Genomic DNA, 21,573 nt, shown 5'->3' on the forward strand with positions numbered 1-21,573 from the left:
GAGCAGAGAGATAGACAGAAAGACATCTGCTTCCAGAGTGTGTGTGTGTGTGTGTGTGTGTGAGAGAGAGAGAGAGAGAGAGAGAGAGAGCGAGAGAGACAGGGTGACAGACAGAAGGGCCAAGGAAAGAGACACACTGAGTGGGAGATGGAGACAGGAGGCCTCCTCACAGGCCAGTAGAGTCACAAAGGTGAAGGAGAGATGGATGAGCAGAGAGATAGACAGAAAGACATCTGCTTCCAGAGTGTGTGTGTGTGTGTGTGTGAGAGAGAGAGAGAGAGAGAGAGAGAGAGACAGAGATAGAGAGAGAGAGAGAGAAAGAGAGAGAGATGGGTGAAGAGACAGACTCAGGGCTGGGACCCTCAGGAGGAAGGCGTTGGGAAGGGAGGCAGAGTTGCCAAGGGACGGACCTAGGGAGAGACGCTGGATGGACTCTCTCACTCCCAGGACCTGGGTGGCCACGCTCTGCTGGTGTGGCAAGAACGGGTGGGGAGCGGCCCCTGCGGGTGGGCCCTGTGTTCTGGGGAAAAGCAGGTGTGCGCCTCCCCACCCCCCATCCGGGAGTGTGAGTGGTGGGGGGGGGTGGGGGTCGGTCAGGGTGCACAGGACTGGTCGAGGCCTGGACCAGGCTCGGCTCCGCCGGGTCGCCTGGAGTGTCCTAGCGTCCCTGGAGAGAGCCAGGCCAGTGTGGCTCACTGCAGGCGCTGGGCGCTGGGCGCCGGAGGCGAGGCGGGAGGCGGGAGGCGGGAGGCCAGCCGCAGGCCTGAAGGGACACCGGGAGCCCAGGGCTGCCCCTGCGCCCTACCCCCGCGGGCCCGGGGGTCACGGCCTGAGGCGGTCACGGACACTGTTTCCGGGCCACGCAAGAAAAGTGCGTGTGGGAAGGGGGCGCAAAAGCCTACAGCACCCGGTATTCCCAGGCGGTCTCCCATCCAAGTACTAACCAGGCCCGACCCTGCTTAGCTTCCGAGATCAGACGAGATCGGGCGCGTTCAGGGTGGTATGGCCGTAGACGGCGGAGGCTGCCCCGGAACGCCTCAAGAGCCTGCGCCGGCTTCCACCCTTCAGCCCAGGGGCAGGGGAGGGCAGGGGAGGGCAGGGCAGCGGTGGAGGGGGCCAACACAGCGGGTGTTCCCAGGGGGCCTCCCTCGCCCCGCCCCAGCACTGCCCAGCGCTCCTCAACTCAACTCCAGGCTGGCTTTCTCGCTCCGACCTGACTCGGTCCATGCGGCGGCGCGGGGGTCCTGGGAGACTGGCCGGCTCTCCCTCTCGGGTCCTCGGCCGGGCCGGATCGGGTCGGGGTGGAGTGGGCTAGGCGGGGCTGACAGGGGCTGAGTCCCGCCTCCACCTCTGCCCCTGGGCACCTGGCTCCACCTACCGGGAGCCCCGCCCCGGCCTGGCCTGGCCTCTGCCCCTCCTCGCCGAGCCCCAAGACCCCCGACCCCCGGGCACCCGGCACCCGCACCGCCACCCCACCCAGCCCTTCGCCTGGCCGAGAATCCCCAGAGAATCCCCAGCTGCCGCCGCCCGCGCTACCCTAGCCTAGCCTAGCCGAGCAGAGCCGAGCCGGGCGCCCAGAGAGCCAGGGGCGAAGACGGGAGCAGACACCCCGGCCCCCCGCGCCCCCCACCGGACACCCCAGAGACCCTGACAGAGGCCCAGCGCCCCAGCTGGAAATGCAGTGGGACTGGGCAATGGCGAGTGGCCGGCCACACACAACACCTGTGCGGGGAGCCACCCTCAGGGAGGGCCCGAGGAGGAACACACGCAGGGACCCACAGACAACCGGGCAGCGGGTGGCGAGCCGGCTGTGGCCCGCTGGTTCCCAGTCAGTCAGTCAGTCAGTCAGTCACAGGGCCAGGCTCAGAAGTGCGCCGCTGGGGCGCGGGCCTCGCCCTGAGTTCCCCATCCACTCTGCTTTGTCCACTCTGCACAGCAGCGCTTGGCCGCCCCGCACCCCCACCGCCACCCCCACCCTACCCTACCTCACCCCCACCCCACCACACTCTACCCCACCCCCGAGTGACTCCCTTCGGACTGAGTGCCAAGGTCGGAGGGCTCTGCGCCTTGTTTGTACACCTCAAGGACCAGGACCTGTACAGCACCGCCCTGAGGAAGGGCACAGACCCCTCCGTCCATTTGTCCATGGGCTGTGCTCCCGGAAAGGACCGCCTGTGAAAGTAGCGTTCCGAGTCAAACCCCGTCAGAGCCCAGTCGACGGCCTCACCAGACCGGAAGCCCCCTCACCCGCAAGCCTTGCGGGGGGCGGGGGGGAGCAGCGGTTGCGGGGGGTCGCGCGCCCACCGGGCCTTCAGGCCCTGCCTCGCGGCCAGGCGTCTCCAGGTGGAGGGTTCGCCGCGAACAAAGGGGCCTCTGCCTCCCTGTCCCCACCGCCCGGCCTTGGCCTTCAGCTCCCCTCGGCACGTGGTCCTCCCCGGCAACCTCCTGGCCCCGAACCACTTGCCTGCTCCGAAGGCTGCTTCCTCCTCTTCTCGGAGCACCTGCCCTCCTTTGACATCTGCTCTCTTGCTTGGCTCCCAGCGCAGCCTCCTAAGACCCTGTGGCCTCCTGGGCCTTCTCTCAGCCTCTGCCCTGCACACACCCTGAAGACGTGCACTCACTTCAAGGGGGATGTGGGAATCCACTCTTACATCCACGGGAAGTTAGATGGGAGATGAGAGAACCTGTGACCGCCCAGTCTCGAGGCTGCCATGGACTGGGTGACTTGCAGCCCAGAGTGAGGTGGCTGGGGTGGGAGGGGGGAAGAGAGGAGTGAGTGTGTGTCTGTGTGTGTGTGTTTGTGAGAGAGAGAGAGAGAGAGAGAGAGAGAGCGAGAGAGACAGGGTGACAGACAGAAGGGCCAAGGAAAGAGACACACTGAGTGGGAGATGGAGACAGGAGGCCTCCTCACAGGCCAGTAGAGTCACAAAGGTGAAGGAGAGATGGATGAGCAGAGAGATAGACAGAAAGACATCTGCTTCCAGAGTGTGTGTGTGTGTGTGTGTGTGTGTGAGAGAGAGAGAGAGAGAGAGAGAGAGAGAGACAGAGATAGAGAGAGAGAGAGAGAAAGAGAGAGAGATGGGTGAAGAGACAGACTCAGGGCTGGGACCCTCAGGAGGAAGGCGTTGGGAAGGGAGGCAGAGTTGCCAAGGGACGGACCTAGGGAGAGACGCTGGATGGACTCTCTCACTCCCAGGACCTGGGTGGCCACGCTCTGCTGGTGTGGCAAGAACGGGTGGGGAGCGGCCCCTGCGGGTGGGCCCTGTGTTCTGGGGAAAAGCAGGTGTGCGCCTCCCCACCCCCCATCCGGGAGTGTGAGTGGTGGGGGGGGGTGGGGGTCGGTCAGGGTGCACAGGACTGGTCGAGGCCTGGACCAGGCTCGGCTCCGCCGGGTCGCCTGGAGTGTCCTAGCGTCCCTGGAGAGAGCCAGGCCAGTGTGGCTCACTGCAGGCGCTGGGCGCTGGGCGCCGGAGGCGAGGCGGGAGGCCAGCCGCAGGCCTGAAGGGACACCGGGAGCCCAGGGCTGCCCCTGCGCCCTACCCGCGCGGGCCCGGGGGTCACGGCCTGAGGCGGTCACGGACACTGTTTCCGGGCCACGCAAGAAAAGTGCGTGTGGGAAGGGGGCGCAAAAGCCTACAGCACCCGGTATTCCCAGGCGGTCTCCCATCCAAGTACTAACCAGGCCCGACCCTGCTTAGCTTCCAGATCAGACGAGATCGGGCGCGTTCAGGGTGGTATGGCCGTAGACGGCGGAGGCTGCCCCGGAACGCCTCAAGAGCCTGCGCCGGCTTCCACCCTTCAGCCCAGGGGCAGGGGAGGGCAGGGGAGGGCAGGGCAGCGGTGGAGGGGGCCAACACAGCGGGTGTTCCCAGGGGGCCTCCCTCGCCCCGCCCCAGCACTGCCCAGCGCTCCTCAACTCAACTCCAGGCTGGCTTTCTCGCTCCGACCTGACTCGGTCCATGCGGCGGCGCGGGGGTCCTGGGAGACTGGCCGGCTCTCCCTCTCGGGTCCTCGGCCGGGCCGGATCGGGTCGGGGTGGAGTGGGCTAGGCGGGGCTGACAGGGGCTGAGTCCCGCCTCCACCTCTGCCCCTGGGCACCTGGCTCCACCTACCGGGAGCCCCGCCCCGGCCTGGCCTGGCCTCTGCCCCTCCTCGCCGAGCCCCAAGACCCCCGACCCCCGGGCACCCGGCAACCGCACCGCCACCCCACCCAGCCCTTCGCCTGGCCGAGAATCCCCAGAGAATCCCCAGCTGCCGCCGCCCGCGCTACCCTAGCCTAGCCTAGCCGAGCAGAGCCGAGCCGGGCGCCCAGAGAGCCAGGGGCGAAGACGGGAGCAGACACCCCGGCCCCCCGCGCCCCCCACCGGACACCCCAGAGACCCTGACAGAGGCCCAGCGCCCCAGCTGGAAATGCAGTGGGACTGGGCAATGGCGAGTGGCCGGCCACACACAACACCTGTGCGGGGAGCCACCCTCAGGGAGGGCCCGAGGAGGAACACACGCAGGGACCCACAGACAACCGGGCAGCGGGTGGCGAGCCGGCTGTGGCCCGCTGGTTCCCAGTCAGTCAGTCAGTCAGTCAGTCAGTCAGTCACAGGGCCAGGCTCAGAAGTGCGCCGCTGGGGCGCGGGCCTCGCCCTGAGTTCCCCATCCACTCTGCTTTGTCCACTCTGCACAGCAGCGCTTGGCCGCCCCGCACCCCCACCGCCACCCCCACCCTACCCTACCTCACCCCCACCCCACCACACTCTACCCCACCCCCGAGTGACTCCCTTCGGACTGAGTGCCAAGGTCGGAGGGCTCTGCGCCTTGTTTGTACACCTCAAGGACCAGGACCTGTACAGCACCGCCCTGAGGAAGGGCAGAGACCCCTCCGTCCATTTGTCCATGGGCTGTGCTCCCGGAAAGGACCGCCTGTGAAAGTAGCGTTCCGAGTCAAACCCCGTCAGAGCCCAGTCGACGGCCTCACCAGACCGGAATCCCCCTCACCCGCAAGCCTTGCGGGGGGCCGGGGGGAGCAGCGGTTGCGGGGGGTCGCGCGCCCACCGGGCCTTCAGGCCCTGCCTCGCGGCCAGGCGTCTCCAGGTGGAGGGTTCGCCGCGAACAAAGGGGCCTCTGCCTCCCTGTCCCCACCGCCCGGCCTTGGCCTTCAGCTCCCCTCGGCACGTGGTCCTCCCCGGCAACCTCCTGGCCCCGAACCACTTGCCTGCTCCGAAGGCTGCTTCCTCCTCTTCTCGGAGCACCTGCCCTCCTTTGACATCTGCTCTCTTGCTTGGCTCCCAGCGCAGCCTCCTAAGACCCTGTGGCCTCCTGGGCCTTCTCTCAGCCTCTGCCCTGCACACACCCTGAAGACGTGCACTCACTTCAAGGGGGATGTGGGAATCCACTCTTACATCCACGGGAAGTTAGATGGGAGATGAGAGAACCTGTGACCGCCCAGTCTCGAGGCTGCCATGGACTGGGTGACTTGCAGCCCAGAGTGAGGTGGCTGGGGTGGGAGGGGGGAAGAGAGGAGTGAGTGTGTGTCTGTGTGTGTGTGTTTGTGAGAGAGAGAGAGAGAGAGAGAGAGAGAGCGAGAGAGACAGGGTGACAGACAGAAGGGCCAAGGAAAGAGACACACTGAGTGGGAGATGGAGACAGGAGGCCTCCTCACAGGCCAGTAGAGTCTCAAAGGTGAAGGAGAGATGGATGAGCAGAGAGATAGACAGAAAGACATCTGCTTCCAGAGTGTGTGTGTGTGTGTGTGTGTGTGAGAGAGAGAGAGAGAGAGAGAGAGAGAGCGAGAGAGACAGGGTGACAGACAGAAGGGCCAAGGAAAGAGACACACTGAGTGGGAGATGGAGACAGGAGGCCTCCTCACAGGCCAGTAGAGTCACAAAGGTGAAGGAGAGATGGATGAGCAGAGAGATAGACAGAAAGACATCTGCTTCCAGAGTGTGTGTGTGTGTGTGTGTGAGAGAGAGAGAGAGAGAGAGAGAGAGAGACAGAGATAGAGAGAGAGAGAGAGAAAGAGAGAGAGATGGGTGAAGAGACAGACTCAGGGCTGGGACCCTCAGGAGGAAGGCGTTGGGAAGGGAGGCAGAGTTGCCAAGGGACGGACCTAGGGAGAGACGCTGGATGGACTCTCTCACTCCCAGGACCTGGGTGGCCACGCTCTGCTGGTGTGGCAAGAACGGGTGGGGAGCGGCCCCTGCGGGTGGGCCCTGTGTTCTGGGGAAAAGCAGGTGTGCGCCTCCCCACCCCCCATCCGGGAGTGTGAGTGGTGGGGGGGGGTGGGGGTCGGTCAGGGTGCACAGGACTGGTCGAGGCCTGGACCAGGCTCGGCTCCGCCGGGTCGCCTGGAGTGTCCTAGCGTCCCTGGAGAGAGCCAGGCCAGTGTGGCTCACTGCAGGCGCTGGGCGCTGGGCGCCGGAGGCGAGGCGGGAGGCGGGAGGCGGGAGGCCAGCCGCAGGCCTGAAGGGACACCGGGAGCCCAGGGCTGCCCCTGCGCCCTACCCCCGCGGGCCCGGGGGTCACGGCCTGAGGCGGTCACGGACACTGTTTCCGGGCCACGCAAGAAAAGTGCGTGTGGGAAGGGGGCGCAAAAGCCTACAGCACCCGGTATTCCCAGGCGGTCTCCCATCCAAGTACTAACCAGGCCCGACCCTGCTTAGCTTCCGAGATCAGACGAGATCGGGCGCGTTCAGGGTGGTATGGCCGTAGACGGCGGAGGCTGCCCCGGAACGCCTCAAGAGCCTGCGCCGGCTTCCACCCTTCAGCCCAGGGGCAGGGGAGGGCAGGGGAGGGCAGGGCAGCGGTGGAGGGGGCCAACACAGCGGGTGTTCCCAGGGGGCCTCCCTCGCCCCGCCCCAGCACTGCCCAGCGCTCCTCAACTCAACTCCAGGCTGGCTTTCTCGCTCCGACCTGACTCGGTCCATGCGGCGGCGCGGGGGTCCTGGGAGACTGGCCGGCTCTCCCTCTCGGGTCCTCGGCCGGGCCGGATCGGGTCGGGGTGGAGTGGGCTAGGCGGGGCTGACAGGGGCTGAGTCCCGCCTCCACCTCTGCCCCTGGGCACCTGGCTCCACCTACCGGGAGCCCCGCCCCGGCCTGGCCTGGCCTCTGCCCCTCCTCGCCGAGCCCCAAGACCCCCGACCCCCGGGCACCCGGCAACCGCACCGCCACCCCACCCAGCCCTTCGCCTGGCCGAGAATCCCCAGAGAATCCCCAGCTGCCGCCGCCCGCGCTACCCTAGCCTAGCCTAGCCGAGCAGAGCCGAGCCGGGCGCCCAGAGAGCCAGGGGCGAAGACGGGAGCAGACACCCCGGCCCCCCGCGCCCCCCACCGGACACCCCAGAGACCCTGACAGAGGCCCAGCGCCCCAGCTGGAAATGCAGTGGGACTGGGCAATGGCGAGTGGCCGGCCACACACAACACCTGTGCGGGGAGCCACCCTCAGGGAGGGCCCGAGGAGGAACACACGCAGGGACCCACAGACAACCGGGCAGCGGGTGGCGAGCCGGCTGTGGCCCGCTGGTTCCCAGTCAGTCAGTCAGTCAGTCAGTCAGTCAGTCAGTCACAGGGCCAGGCTCAGAAGTGCGCCGCTGGGGCGCGGGCCTCGCCCTGAGTTCCCCATCCACTCTGCTTTGTCCACTCTGCACAGCAGCGCTTGGCCGCCCCGCACCCCCACCGCCACCCCCACCCTACCCTACCTCACCCCCACCCCACCACACTCTACCCCACCCCCGAGTGACTCCCTTCGGACTGAGTGCCAAGGTCGGAGGGCTCTGCGCCTTGTTTGTACACCTCAAGGACCAGGACCTGTACAGCACCGCCCTGAGGAAGGGCACAGACCCCTCCGTCCATTTGTCCATGGGCTGTGCTCCCGGAAAGGACCGCCTGTGAAAGTAGCGTTCCGAGTCAAACCCCGTCAGAGCCCAGTCGACGGCCTCACCAGACCGGAAGCCCCCTCACCCGCAAGCCTTGCGGGGGGCGGGGGGGAGCAGCGGTTGCGGGGGGGTCGCGCGCCCACCGGGCCTTCAGGCCCTGCCTCGCGGCCAGGCGTCTCCAGGTGGAGGGTTCGCCGCGAACAAAGGGGCCTCTGCCTCCCTGTCCCCACCGCCCGGCCTTGGCCTTCAGCTCCCCTCGGCACGTGGTCCTCCCCGGCAACCTCCTGGCCCCGAACCACTTGCCTGCTCCGAAGGCTGCTTCCTCCTCTTCTCGGAGCACCTGCCCTCCTTTGACATCTGCTCTCTTGCTTGGCTCCCAGCGCAGCCTCCTAAGACCCTGTGGCCTCCTGGGCCTTCTCTCAGCCTCTGCCCTGCACACACCCTGAAGACGTGCACTCACTTCAAGGGGGATGTGGGAATCCACTCTTACATCCACGGGAAGTTAGATGGGAGATGAGAGAACCTGTGACCGCCCAGTCTCGAGGCTGCCATGGACTGGGTGACTTGCAGCCCAGAGTGAGGTGGCTGGGGTGGGAGGGGGGAAGAGAGGAGTGAGTGTGTGTCTGTGTGTGTGTGTTTGTGAGAGAGAGAGAGAGAGAGAGAGAGAGAGAGCGAGAGAGACAGGGTGACAGACAGAAGGGCCAAGGAAAGAGACACACTGAGTGGGAGATGGAGACAGGAGGCCTCCTCACAGGCCAGTAGAGTCACAAAGGTGAAGGAGAGATGGATAAGCAGAGAGATAGACAGAAAGACATCTGCTTCCAGAGTGTGTGTGTGTGTGTGTGTGTGTGAGAGAGAGAGAGAGAGAGAGAGAGAGAGAGAGAGAGACAGAGATAGAGAGAGAGAGAGAGAAAGAGAGAGAGATGGGTGAAGAGACAGACTCAGGGCTGGGACCCTCAGGAGGAAGGCGTTGGGAAGGGAGGCAGAGTTGCCAAGGGACGGACCTAGGGAGAGACGCTGGATAGACTCTCTCACTCCCAGGACCTGGGTGGCCACGCTCTGCTGGTGTGGCAAGAACGGGTGGGGAGCGGCCCCTGCGGGTGGGCCCTGTGTTCTGGGGAAAAGCAGGTGTGCGCCTCCCCACCCCCCATCCGGGAGTGTGAGTGGTGGGGGGGGGTGGGGGTCGGTCAGGGTGCACAGGACTGGTCGAGGCCTGGACCAGGCTCGGCTCCGCCGGGTCGCCTGGAGTGTCCTAGCGTCCCTGGAGAGAGCCAGGCCAGTGTGGCTCACTGCAGGCGCTGGGCGCTGGGCGCCGGAGGCGAGGCGGGAGGCGGGAGGCGGGAGGCCAGCCGCAGGCCTGAAGGGACACCGGGAGCCCAGGGCTGCCCCTGCGCCCTACCCCCGCGGGCCCGGGGGTCACGGCCTGAGGCGGTCACGGACACTGTTTCCGGGCCACGCAAGAAAAGTGCGTGTGGGAAGGGGGCGCAAAAGCCTACAGCACCCGGTATTCCCAGGCGGTCTCCCATCCAAGTACTAACCAGGCCCGACCCTGCTTAGCTTCCGAGATCAGACGAGATCGGGCGCGTTCAGGGTGGTATGGCCGTAGACGGCGGAGGCTGCCCCGGAACGCCTCAAGAGCCTGCGCCGGCTTCCACCCTTCAGCCCAGGGGCAGGGGAGGGCAGGGGAGGGCAGGGCAGCGGTGGAGGGGGCCAACACAGCGGGTGTTCCCAGGGGGCCTCCCTCGCCCCGCCCCAGCACTGCCCAGCGCTCCTCAACTCAACTCCAGGCTGGCTTTCTCGCTCCGACCTGACTCGGTCCCCGCGGCGGCGCGGGGGTCCTGGGAGACTGGCCGGCTCTCCCTCTCGGGTCCTCGGCCGGGCCGGATCGGGTCGGGGTGGAGTGGGCTAGGCGGGGCTGACAGGGGCTGAGTCCCGCCTCCACCTCTGCCCCTGGGCACCTGGCTCCACCTACCGGGAGCCCCGTCCCGGCCTGGCCTGGCCTCTGCCCCTCCTCGCCGAGCCCCAAGACCCCCGACCCCCGGGCACCCGGCACCCGCACCGCCACCCCACCCAGCCCTTCGCCTGGCCGAGAATCCCCAGAGAATCCCCAGCTGCCGCCGCCCGCGCTACCCTAGCCTAGCCTAGCCGAGCAGAGCCGAGCCGGGCGCCCAGAGAGCCAGGGGCGAAGACGGGAGCAGACACCCCGGCCCCCCGCGCCCCCCACCGGACACCCCAGAGACCCTGACAGAGGCCCAGCGCCCCAGCTGGAAATGCAGTGGGACTGGGCAATGGCGAGCGGCCGGCCACACACAACACCTGTGCGGGGAGCCACCCTCAGGGAGGGCCCAAGGAGGAACACAGGCAGGGACCCACAGACAACCGGGCAGCGGGTGGCGAGCCGGCTGTGGCCCGCTGCTTCCCAGTCAGTCAGTCAGTCAGTCAGTCAGTCAGTCACAGGGCCAGGCTCAGAAGTGCGCCGCTGGGGCGCGGGCCTCGCCCTGAGTTCCCCATCCACTCTGCTTTGTCCACTCTGCACAGCAGCGCTTGGCCGCCCCGCACCCCCACCGCCACCCCCACCCTACCCTACCTCACCCCCACCCCACCACACTCTACCCCACCCCCGAGTGACTCCCTTCGGACTGAGTGCCAAGGTCGGAGGGCTCTGCGCCTTGTTTGTACACCTCAAGGACCAGGACCTGTACAGCACCGCCCTGAGGAAGGGCACAGACCCCTCCGTCCATTTGTCCATGGGCTGTGCTCCCGGAAAGGACCGCCTGTGAAAGTAGCGTTCCGAGTCAAACCCCGTCAGAGCCCAGTCGACGGCCTCACCAGACCGGAAGCCCCCTCACCCGCAAGCCTTGCGGGGGGCGGGGGGGAGCAGCGGTTGCGGGGGGTCGCGCGCCCACCGGGCCTTCAGGCCCTGCCTCGCGGCCAGGCGTCTCCAGGTGGAGGGTTCGCCGCGAACAAAGGGGCCTCTGCCTCCCTGTCCCCACCGCCCGGCCTTGGCCTTCAGCTCCCCTCGGCACGTGGTCCTCCCCGGCAACCTCCTGGCCCCGAACCACTTGCCTGCTCCGAAGGCTGCTTCCTCCTCTTCTCGGAGCACCTGCCCTCCTTTGACATCTGCTCTCTTGCTTGGCTCCCAGCGCAGCCTCCTAAGACCCTGTGGCCTCCTGGGCCTTCTCTCAGCCTCTGCCCTGCACACACCCTGAAGACGTGCACTCACTTCAAGGGGGATGTGGGAATCCACTCTTACATCCACGGGAAGTTAGATGGGAGATGAGAGAACCTGTGACCGCCCAGTCTCGAGGCTGCCATGGACTGGGTGACTTGCAGCCCAGAGTGAGGTGGCTGGGGTGGGAGGGGGGAAGAGAGGAGTGAGTGTGTGTCTGTGTGTGTGTGTTTGTGAGAGAGAGAGAGAGAGAGAGAGAGAGAGCGAGAGAGACAGGGTGACAGACAGAAGGGCCAAGGAAAGAGACACACTGAGTGGGAGATGGAGACAGGAGGCCTCCTCACAGGCCAGTAGAGTCACAAAGGTGAAGGAGAGATGGATGAGCAGAGAGATAGACAGAAAGACATCTGCTTCCAGAGTGTGTGTGTGTGTGTGTGTGTGTGTGTGAGAGAGAGAGAGAGAGAGAGAGAGAGAGACAGAGATAGAGAGAGAGAGAGAGAAAGAGAGAGAGATGGGTGAAGAGACAGACTCAGGGCTGGGACCCTCAGGAGGAAGGCGTTGGGAAGGGAGGCAGAGTTGCCAAGGGACGGACCTAGGGAGAGACGCTGGATGGACTCTCTCACTCCCAGGACCTGGGTGGCCACGCTCTGCTGGTGTGGCAAGAACGGGTGGGGAGCGGCCCCTGCGGGTGGGCCCTGTGTTCTGGGGAAAAGCAGGTGTGCGCCTCCCCACCCCCCATCCGGGAGTGTGAGTGGTGGGGGGGGGTGGGGGTCGGTCAGGGTGCACAGGACTGGTCGAGGCCTGGACCAGGCTCGGCTCCGCCGGGTCGCCTGGAGTGTCCTAGCGTCCCTGGAGAGAGCCAGGCCAGTGTGGCTCACTGCAGGCGCTGGGCGCTGGGCGCCGGAGGCGAGGCGGGAGGCGGGAGGCGGGAGGCCAGCCGCAGGCCTGAAGGGACACCGGGAGCCCAGGGCTGCCCCTGCGCCCTACCCCCGCGGGCCCGGGGGTCACGGCCTGAGGCGGTCACGGACACTGTTTCCGGGCCACGCAAGAAAAGTGCGTGTGGGAAGGGGGCGCAAAAGCCTACAGCACCCGGTATTCCCAGGCGGTCTCCCATCCAAGTACTAACCAGGCCCGACCCTGCTTAGCTTCCGAGATCAGACGAGATCGGGCGCGTTCAGGGTGGTATGGCCGTAGACGGCGGAGGCTGCCCCGGAACGCCTCAAGAGCCTGCGCCGGCTTCCACCCTTCAGCCCAGGGGCAGGGGAGGGCAGGGGAGGGCAGGGCAGCGGTGGAGGGGGCCAACACAGCGGGTGTTCCCAGGGGGCCTCCCTCGCCCCGCCCCAGCACTGCCCAGCGCTCCTCAACTCAACTCCAGGCTGGCTTTCTCGCTCCGACCTGACTCGGTCCATGCGGCGGCGCGGGGGTCCTGGGAGACTGGCCGGCTCTCCCTCTCGGGTCCTCGGCCGGGCCGGATCGGGTCGGGGTGGAGTGGGCTAGGCGGGGCTGACAGGGGCTGAGTCCCGCCTCCACCTCTGCCCCTGGGCACCTGGCTCCACCTACCGGGAGCCCCGCCCCGGCCTGGCCTGGCCTCTGCCCCTCCTCGCCGAGCCCCAAGACCCCCGACCCCCGGGCACCCGGCAACCGCACCGCCACCCCACCCAGCCCTTCGCCTGGCCGAGAATCCCCAGAGAATCCCCAGCTGCCGCCGCCCGCGCTACCCTAGCCTAGCCTAGCCGAGCAGAGCCGAGCCGGGCGCCCAGAGAGCCAGGGGCGAAGACGGGAGCAGACACCCCGGCCCCCCGCGCCCCCCACCGGACACCCCAGAGACCCTGACAGAGGCCCAGCGCCCCAGCTGGAAATGCAGTGGGACTGGGCAATGGCGAGTGGCCGGCCACACACAACACCTGTGCGGGGAGCCACCCTCAGGGAGGGCCCGAGGAGGAACACACGCAGGGACCCACAGACAACCGGGCAGCGGGTGGCGAGCCGGCTGTGGCCCGCTGGTTCCCAGTCAGTCAGTCAGTCAGTCAGTCAGTCACAGGGCCAGGCTCAGAAGTGCGCCGCTGGGGCGCGGGCCTCGCCCTGAGTTCCCCATCCACTCTGCTTTGTCCACTCTGCACAGCAGCGCTTGGCCGCCCCGCACCCCCACCGCCACCCCCACCCTACCCTACCTCACCCCCACCCCACCACACTCTACCCCACCCCCGAGTGACTCCCTTCGGACTGAGTGCCAAGGTCGGAGGGCTCTGCGCCTTGTTTGTACACCTCAAGGACCAGGACCTGTACAGCACCGCCCTGAGGAAGGGCAGAGACCCCTCCGTCCATTTGTCCATGGGCTGTGCTCCCGGAAAGGACCGCCTGTGAAAGTAGCGTTCCGAGTCAAACCCCGTCAGAGCCCAGTCGACGGCCTCACCAGACCGGAATCCCCCTCACCCGCAAGCCTTGCGGGGGGCCGGGGGGAGCAGCGGTTGCGGGGGGTCGCGCGCCCACCGGGCCTTCAGGCCCTGCCTCGCGGCCAGGCGTCTCCAGGTGGAGGGTTCGCCGCGAACAAAGGGGCCTCTGCCTCCCTGTCCCCACCGCCCGGCCTTGGCCTTCAGCTCCCCTCGGCACGTGGTCCTCCCCGGCAACCTCCTGGCCCCGAACCACTTGCCTGCTCCGAAGGCTGCTTCCTCCTCTTCTCGGAGCACCTGCCCTCCTTTGACATCTGCTCTCTTGCTTGGCTCCCAGCGCAGCCTCCTAAGACCCTGTGGCCTCCTGGGCCTTCTCTCAGCCTCTGCCCTGCACACACCCTGAAGACGTGCACTCACTTCAAGGGGGATGTGGGAATCCACTCTTACATCCACGGGAAGTTAGATGGGAGATGAGAGAACCTGTGACCGCCCAGTCTCGAGGCTGCCATGGACTGGGTGACTTGCAGCCCAGAGTGAGGTGGCTGGGGTGGGAGGGGGGAAGAGAGGAGTGAGTGTGTGTCTGTGTGTGTGTGTTTGTGAGAGAGAGAGAGAGAGAGAGAGAGAGAGCGAGAGAGACAGGGTGACAGACAGAAGGGCCAAGGAAAGAGACACACTGAGTGGGAGATGGAGACAGGAGGCCTCCTCACAGGCCAGTAGAGTCTCAAAGGTGAAGGAGAGATGGATGAGCAGAGAGATAGACAGAAAGACATCTGCTTCCAGAGTGTGTGTGTGTGTGTGTGTGTGTGAGAGAGAGAGAGAGAGAGAGAGAGAGAGCGAGAGAGACAGGGTGACAGACAGAAGGGCCAAGGAAAGAGACACACTGAGTGGGAGATGGAGACAGGAGGCCTCCTCACAGGCCAGTAGAGTCACAAAGGTGAAGGAGAGATGGATGAGCAGAGAGATAGACAGAAAGACATCTGCTTCCAGAGTGTGTGTGTGTGTGTGTGTGAGAGAGAGAGAGAGAGAGAGAGAGAGAGACAGAGATAGAGAGAGAGAGAGAGAAAGAGAGAGAGATGGGTGAAGAGACAGACTCAGGGCTGGGACCCTCAGGAGGAAGGCGTTGGGAAGGGAGGCAGAGTTGCCAAGGGACGGACCTAGGGAGAGACGCTGGATGGACTCTCTCACTCCCAGGACCTGGGTGGCCACGCTCTGCTGGTGTGGCAAGAACGGGTGGGGAGCGGCCCCTGCGGGTGGGCCCTGTGTTCTGGGGAAAAGCAGGTGTGCGCCTCCCCACCCCCCATCCGGGAGTGTGAGTGGTGGGGGGGGGTGGGGGTCGGTCAGGGTGCACAGGACTGGTCGAGGCCTGGACCAGGCTCGGCTCCGCCGGGTCGCCTGGAGTGTCCTAGCGTCCCTGGAGAGAGCTAGGCCAGTGTGGCTCACTGCAGGCGCTGGGCGCTGGGCGCCGGAGGCGAGGCGGGAGGCGGGAGGCGGGAGGCCAGCCGCAGGCCTGAAGGGACACCGGGAGCCCAGGGCTGCCCCTGCGCCCTACCCCCGCGGGCCCGGGGGTCACGGCCTGAGGCGGTCACGGACACTGTTTCCGGGCCACGCAAGAAAAGTGCGTGTGGGAAGGGGGCGCAAAAGCCTACAGCACCCGGTATTCCCAGGCGGTCTCCCATCCAAGTACTAACCAGGCCCGACCCTGCTTAGCTTCCGAGATCAGACGAGATCGGGCGCGTTCAGGGTGGTATGGCCGTAGACGGCGGAGGCTGCCCCGGAACGCCTCAAGAGCCTGCGCCGGCTTCCACCCTTCAGCCCAGGGGCAGGGGAGGGCAGGGGAGGGCAGGGCAGCGGTGGAGGGGGCCAACACAGCGGGTGTTCCCAGGGGGCCTCCCTCGCCCCGCCCCAGCACTGCCCAGCGCTCCTCAACTCAACTCCAGGCTGGCTTTCTCGCTCCGACCTGACTCGGTCCATGCGGCGGCGCGGGGGTCCTGGGAGACTGGCCGGCTCTCCCTCTCGGGTCCTCGGCCGGGCCGGATCGGGTCGGGGTGGAGTGGGCTAGGCGGGGCTGACAGGGGCTGAGTCCCGCCTCCACCTCTGCCCCTGGGCACCTGGCTCCACCTACCGGGAGCCCCGCCCCGGCCTGGCCTGGCCTCTGCCCCTCCTCGCCGAGCCCCAAGACCCCCGACCCCCGGGCACCCGGCAACCGCACCGCCACCCCACCCAGCCCTTCGCCTGGCCGAGAATCCCCAGAGAATCCCCAGCTGCCGCCGCCCGCGCTACCCTAGCCTAGCCTAGCCGAGCAGAGCCGAGCCGGGCGCCCAGAGAGCCAGGGGCGAAGACGGGAGCAGACACCCCGGCCCCCCGCGCCCCCCACCGGACACCCCAGAGACCCTGACAGAGGCCCAGCGCCCCAGCTGGAAATGCAGTGGGACTGGGCAATGGCGAGTGGCCGGCCACACACAACACCTGTGCGGGGAGCCACCCTCAGGGAGGGCCCGAGGAGGAACACACGCAGGGACCCACAGACAACCGGGCAGCGGGTGGCGAGCCGGCTGTGGCCCGCTGGTTCCCAGTCAGTCAGTCAGTCAGTCAGTCAGTCAGTCAGTCACAGGGCCAGGCTCAGAAGTGCGCCGCTGGGGCGCGGGCCTCGCCCTGAGTTCCCCATCCACTCTGCTTTGTCCACTCTGCACAGCAGCGCTTGGCCGCCCCGCACCCCCACCGCCACCCCCACCCTACCCTACCTCACCCCCACCCCACCACACTCTACCCCACCCCCGAGTGACTCCCTTCGGACTGAGTGCCAAGGTCGGAGGGCTCTGCGCCTTGTTTGTACACCTCAAGGACCAGGACCTGTACAGCACCGCCCTGAGGAAGGGCACAGACCCCTCCGTCCATTTGTCCATGGGCTGTGCTCCCGGAAAGGACCGCCTGTGAAAGTAGCGTTCCGAGTCAAACCCCGTCAGAGCCCAGTCGACGGCCTCACCAGACCGGAAGCCCCCTCACCCGCAAGCCTTGCGGGGGGCGGGGGGGAGCAGCGGTTGCGGGGGGGTCGCGCGCCCACCGGGCCTTCAGGCCCTGCCTCGCGGCCAGGCGTCTCCAGGTGGAGGGTTCGCCGCGAACAAAGGGGCCTCTGCCTCCCTGTCCCCACCGCCCGGCCTTGGCCTTCAGCTCCCCTCGGCACGTGGTCCTCCCCGGCAACCTCCTGGCCCCGAACCACTTGCCTGCTCCGAAGGCTGCTTCCTCCTCTTCTCGGAGCACCTGCCCTCCTTTGACATCTGCTCTCTTGCTTGGCTCCCAGCGCAGCCTCCTAAGACCCTGTGGCCTCCTGGGCCTTCTCTCAGCCTCTGCCCTGCACACACCCTGAAGACGTGCACTCACTTCAAGGGGGATGTGGGAATCCACTCTTACATCCACGGGAAGTTAGATGGGAGATGAGAGAACCTGTGACCGCCCAGTCTCGAGGCTGCCATGGACTGGGTGACTTGCAGCCCAGAGTGAGGTGGCTGGGGTGGGAGGGGGGAAGAGAGGAGTGAGTGTGTGTCTGTGTGTGTGTGTTTGTGAGAGAGAGAGAGAGAGAGAGAGAGAGAGAGCGAGAGAGACAGGGTGACAGACAGAAGGGCCAAGGAAAGAGACACACTGAGTGGGAGATGGAGACAGGAGGCCTCCTCACAGGCCAGTAGAGTCACAAAGGTGAAGGAGAGATGGATGAGCAGAGAGATAGACAGAAAGACATCTGCTTCCAGAGTGTGTGTGTGTGTGTGTGTGTGTGAGAGAGAGAGAGAGAGAGAGAGAGAGAGAGAGAGAGACAGAGATAGAGAGAGAGAGAGAGAAAGAGAGAGAGATGGGTGAAGAGACAGACTCAGGGCTGGGACCCTCAGGAGGAAGGCGTTGGGAAGGGAGGCAGAGTTGCCAAGGGACGGACCTAGGGAGAGACGCTGGATAGACTCTCTCACTCCCAGGACCTGGGTGGCCACGCTCTGCTGGTGTGGCAAGAACGGGTGGGGAGCGGCCCCTGCGGGTGGGCCCTGTGTTCTGGGGAAAAGCAGGTGTGCGCCTCCCCACCCCCCATCCGGGAGTGTGAGTGGTGGGGGGGGGTGGGGGTCGGTCAGGGTGCACAGGACTGGTCGAGGCCTGGACCAGGCTCGGCTCCGCCGGGTCGCCTGGAGTGTCCTAGCGTCCCTGGAGAGAGCCAGGCCAGTGTGGCTCACTGCAGGCGCTGGGCGCTGGGCGCCGGAGGCGAGGCGGGAGGCGGGAGGCGGGAGGCCAGCCGCAGGCCTGAAGGGACACCGGGAGCCCAGGGCTGCCCCTGCGCCCTACCCCCGCGGGCCCGGGGGTCACGGCCTGAGGCGGTCACGGACACTGTTTCCGGGCCACGCAAGAAAAGTGCGTGTGGGAAGGGGGCGCAAAAGCCTACAGCACCCGGTATTCCCAGGCGGTCTCCCATCCAAGTACTAACCAGGCCCGACCCTGCTTAGCTTCCGAGATCAGACGAGATCGGGCGCGTTCAGGGTGGTATGGCCGTAGACGGCGGAGGCTGCCCCGGAACGCCTCAAGAGCCTGCGCCGGCTTCCACCCTTCAGCCCAGGGGCAGGGGAGGGCAGGGGAGGGCAGGGCAGCGGTGGAGGGGGCCAACACAGCGGGTGTTCCCAGGGGGCCTCCCTCGCCCCGCCCCAGCACTGCCCAGCGCTCCTCAACTCAACTCCAGGCTGGCTTTCTCGCTCCGACCTGACTCGGTCCCCGCGGCGGCGCGGGGGTCCTGGGAGACTGGCCGGCTCTCCCTCTCGGGTCCTCGGCCGGGCCGGATCGGGTCGGGGTGGAGTGGGCTAGGCGGGGCTGACAGGGGCTGAGTCCCGCCTCCACCTCTGCCCCTGGGCACCTGGCTCCACCTACCGGGAGCCCCGTCCCGGCCTGGCCTGGCCTCTGCCCCTCCTCGCCGAGCCCCAAGACCCCCGACCCCCGGGCACCCGGCACCCGCACCGCCACCCCACCCAGCCCTTCGCCTGGCCGAGAATCCCCAGAGAATCCCCAGCTGCCGCCGCCCGCGCTACCCTAGCCTAGCCTAGCCGAGCAGAGCCGAGCCGGGCGCCCAGAGAGCCAGGGGCGAAGACGGGAGCAGACACCCCGGCCCCCCGCGCCCCCCACCGGACACCCCAGAGACCCTGACAGAGGCCCAGCGCCCCAGCTGGAAATGCAGTGGGACTGGGCAATGGCGAGCGGCCGGCCACACACAACACCTGTGCGGGGAGCCACCCTCAGGGAGGGCCCAAGGAGGAACACAGGCAGGGACCCACAGACAACCGGGCAGCGGGTGGCGAGCCGGCTGTGGCCCGCTGCTTCCCAGTCAGTCAGTCAGTCAGTCAGTCAGTCAGTCACAGGGCCAGGCTCAGAAGTGCGCCGCTGGGGCGCGGGCCTCGCCCTGAGTTCCCCATCCACTCTGCTTTGTCCACTCTGCACAGCAGCGCTTGGCCGCCCCGCACCCCCACCGCCACCCCCACCCTACCCTACCTCACCCCCACCCCACCACACTCTACCCCACCCCCGAGTGACTCCCTTCGGACTGAGTGCCAAGGTCGGAGGGCTCTGCGCCTTGTTTGTACACCTCAAGGACCAGGACCTGTACAGCACCGCCCTGAGGAAGGGCACAGACCCCTCCGTCCATTTGTCCATGGGCTGTGCTCCCGGAAAGGACCGCCTGTGAAAGTAGCGTTCCGAGTCAAACCCCGTCAGAGCCCAGTCGACGGCCTCACCAGACCGGAAGCCCCCTCACCCGCAAGCCTTGCGGGGGGCGGGGGGGAGCAGCGGTTGCGGGGGGTCGCGCGCCCACCGGGCCTTCAGGCCCTGCCTCGCGGCCAGGCGTCTCCAGGTGGAGGGTTCGCCGCGAACAAAGGGGCCTCTGCCTCCCTGTCCCCACCGCCCGGCCTTGGCCTTCAGCTCCCCTCGGCACGTGGTCCTCCCCGGCAACCTCCTGGCCCCGAACCACTTGCCTGCTCCGAAGGCTGCTTCCTCCTCTTCTCGGAGCACCTGCCCTCCTTTGACATCTGCTCTCTTGCTTGGCTCCCAGCGCAGCCTCCTAAGACCCTGTGGCCTCCTGGGCCTTCTCTCAGCCTCTGCCCTGCACACACCCTGAAGACGTGCACTCACTTCAAGGGGGATGTGGGAATCCACTCTTACATCCACGGGAAGTTAGATGGGAGATGAGAGAACCTGTGACCGCCCAGTCTCGAGGCTGCCATGGACTGGGTGACTTGCAGCCCAGAGTGAGGTGGCTGGGGTGGGAGGGGGGAAGAGAGGAGTGAGTGTGTGTCTGTGTGTGTGTGTTTGTGAGAGAGAGAGAGAGAGAGAGAGAGAGAGCGAGAGAGACAGGGTGACAGACAGAAGGGCCAAGGAAAGAGACACACTGAGTGGGAGATGGAGACAGGAGGCCTCCTCACAGGCCAGTAGAGTCACAAAGGTGAAGGAGAGATGGATGAGCAGAGAGATAGACAGAAAGACATCTGCTTCCAGAGTGTGTGTGTGTGTGTGTGTGTGTGTGTGAGAGAGAGAGAGAGAGAGAGAGAGAGAGACAGAGATAGAGAGAGAGAGAGAGAAAGAGAGAGAGATGGGTGAAGAGACAGACTCAGGGCTGGGACCCTCAGGAGGAAGGCGTTGGGAAGGGAGGCAGAGTTGCCAAGGGACGGACCTAGGGAGAGACGCTGGATGGACTCTCTCACTCCCAGGACCTGGGTGGCCACGCTCTGCTGGTGTGGCAAGAACGGGTGGGGAGCGGCCCCTGCGGGTGGGCCCTGTGTTCTGGGGAAAAGCAGGTGTGCGCCTCCCCACCCCCCATCCGGGAGTGTGAGTGGTGGGGGGGGGTGGGGGTCGGTCAGGGTGCACAGGACTGGTCGAGGCCTGGACCAGGCTCGGCTCCGCCGGGTCGCCTGGAGTGTCCTAGCGTCCCTGGAGAGAGCCAGGCCAGTGTGGCTCACTGCAGGCGCTGGGCGCTGGGCGCCGGAGGCGAGGCGGGAGGCGGGAGGCGGGAGGCCAGCCGCAGGCCTGAAGGGACACCGGGAGCCCAGGGCTGCCCCTGCGCCCTACCCCCGCGGGCCCGGGGGTCACGGCCTGAGGCGGTCACGGACACTGTTTCCGGGCCACGCAAGAAAAGTGCGTGTGGGAAGGGGGCGCAAAAGCCTACAGCACCCGGTATTCCCAGGCGGTCTCCCATCCAAGTACTAACCAGGCCCGACCCTGCTTAGCTTCCGAGATCAGACGAGATCGGGCGCGTTCAGGGTGGTATGGCCGTAGACGGCGGAGGCTGCCCCGGAACGCCTCAAGAGCCTGCGCCGGCTTCCACCCTTCAGCCCAGGGGCAGGGGAGGGCAGGGGAGGGCAGGGCAGCGGTGGAGGGGGCCAACACAGCGGGTGTTCCCAGGGGGCCTCCCTCGCCCCGCCCCAGCACTGCCCAGCGCTCCTCAACTCAACTCCAGGCTGGCTTTCTCGCTCCGACCTGACTCGGTCCATGCGGCGGCGCGGGGGTCCTGGGAGACTGGCCGGCTCTCCCTCTCGGGTCCTCGGCCGGGCCGGATCGGGTCGGGGTGGAGTGGGCTAGGCGGGGCTGACAGGGGCTGAGTCCCGCCTCCACCTCTGCCCCTGGGCACCTGGCTCCACCTACCGGGAGCCCCGCCCCGGCCTGGCCTGGCCTCTGCCCCTCCTCGCCGAGCCCCAAGACCCCCGACCCCCGGGCACCCGGCAACCGCACCGCCACCCCACCCAGCCCTTCGCCTGGCCGAGAATCCCCAGAGAATCCCCAGCTGCCGCCGCCCGCGCTACCCTAGCCTAGCCTAGCCGAGCAGAGCCGAGCCGGGCGCCCAGAGAGCCAGGGGCGAAGACGGGAGCAGACACCCCGGCCCCCCGCGCCCCCCACCGGACACCCCAGAGACCCTGACAGAGGCCCAGCGCCCCAGCTGGAAATGCAGTGGGACTGGGCAATGGCGAGTGGCCGGCCACACACAACACCTGTGCGGGGAGCCACCCTCAGGGAGGGCCCGAGGAGGAACACACGCAGGGACCCACAGACAACCGGGCAGCGGGTGGCGAGCCGGCTGTGGCCCGCTGGTTCCCAGTCAGTCAGTCAGTCAGTCAGTCAGTCACAGGGCCAGGCTCAGAAGTGCGCCG

The 21,573-nt window shown here is 66.9% G+C and overlaps 8 non-coding genes across 8 annotated transcripts; all 8 read right to left on the minus strand.

Annotated features, from left to right (window-relative positions):
- Positions 1–895: 895 nt before the first annotated feature.
- On the minus strand, positions 896–1,014 carry LOC143640872 (5S ribosomal RNA). The gene has a single exon (XR_013155176.1). It is a non-coding gene; the product is annotated as a 5S ribosomal RNA (ribosomal RNA).
- Positions 1,015–3,630: 2,616 nt separating this feature from the next.
- Positions 3,631–3,748, minus strand: LOC143640886 (5S ribosomal RNA). The gene has a single exon (XR_013155190.1). It is a non-coding gene; the product is annotated as a 5S ribosomal RNA (ribosomal RNA).
- Positions 3,749–6,585: 2,837 nt separating this feature from the next.
- LOC143640873 (5S ribosomal RNA) lies at positions 6,586–6,704 on the minus strand. The gene has a single exon (XR_013155177.1). It is a non-coding gene; the product is annotated as a 5S ribosomal RNA (ribosomal RNA).
- Positions 6,705–9,353: 2,649 nt separating this feature from the next.
- Positions 9,354–9,472, minus strand: LOC143640874 (5S ribosomal RNA). Its single transcript, XR_013155178.1, has one exon. It is a non-coding gene; the product is annotated as a 5S ribosomal RNA (ribosomal RNA).
- Positions 9,473–12,110: 2,638 nt separating this feature from the next.
- LOC143640875 (5S ribosomal RNA) lies at positions 12,111–12,229 on the minus strand. Its single transcript, XR_013155179.1, has one exon. It is a non-coding gene; the product is annotated as a 5S ribosomal RNA (ribosomal RNA).
- Positions 12,230–15,062: 2,833 nt separating this feature from the next.
- On the minus strand, positions 15,063–15,181 carry LOC143640876 (5S ribosomal RNA). Its single transcript, XR_013155180.1, has one exon. It is a non-coding gene; the product is annotated as a 5S ribosomal RNA (ribosomal RNA).
- Positions 15,182–17,830: 2,649 nt separating this feature from the next.
- On the minus strand, positions 17,831–17,949 carry LOC143640877 (5S ribosomal RNA). The gene has a single exon (XR_013155181.1). It is a non-coding gene; the product is annotated as a 5S ribosomal RNA (ribosomal RNA).
- Positions 17,950–20,587: 2,638 nt separating this feature from the next.
- LOC143640879 (5S ribosomal RNA) lies at positions 20,588–20,706 on the minus strand. Its single transcript, XR_013155183.1, has one exon. It is a non-coding gene; the product is annotated as a 5S ribosomal RNA (ribosomal RNA).
- Positions 20,707–21,573: the final 867 nt, after the last annotated feature.

This window comes from Callospermophilus lateralis, unplaced genomic scaffold (genome assembly GCF_048772815.1).
Source record: "Callospermophilus lateralis isolate mCalLat2 unplaced genomic scaffold, mCalLat2.hap1 Scaffold_6925, whole genome shotgun sequence".
NCBI lineage: Eukaryota > Metazoa > Chordata > Mammalia > Rodentia > Sciuridae > Callospermophilus > Callospermophilus lateralis.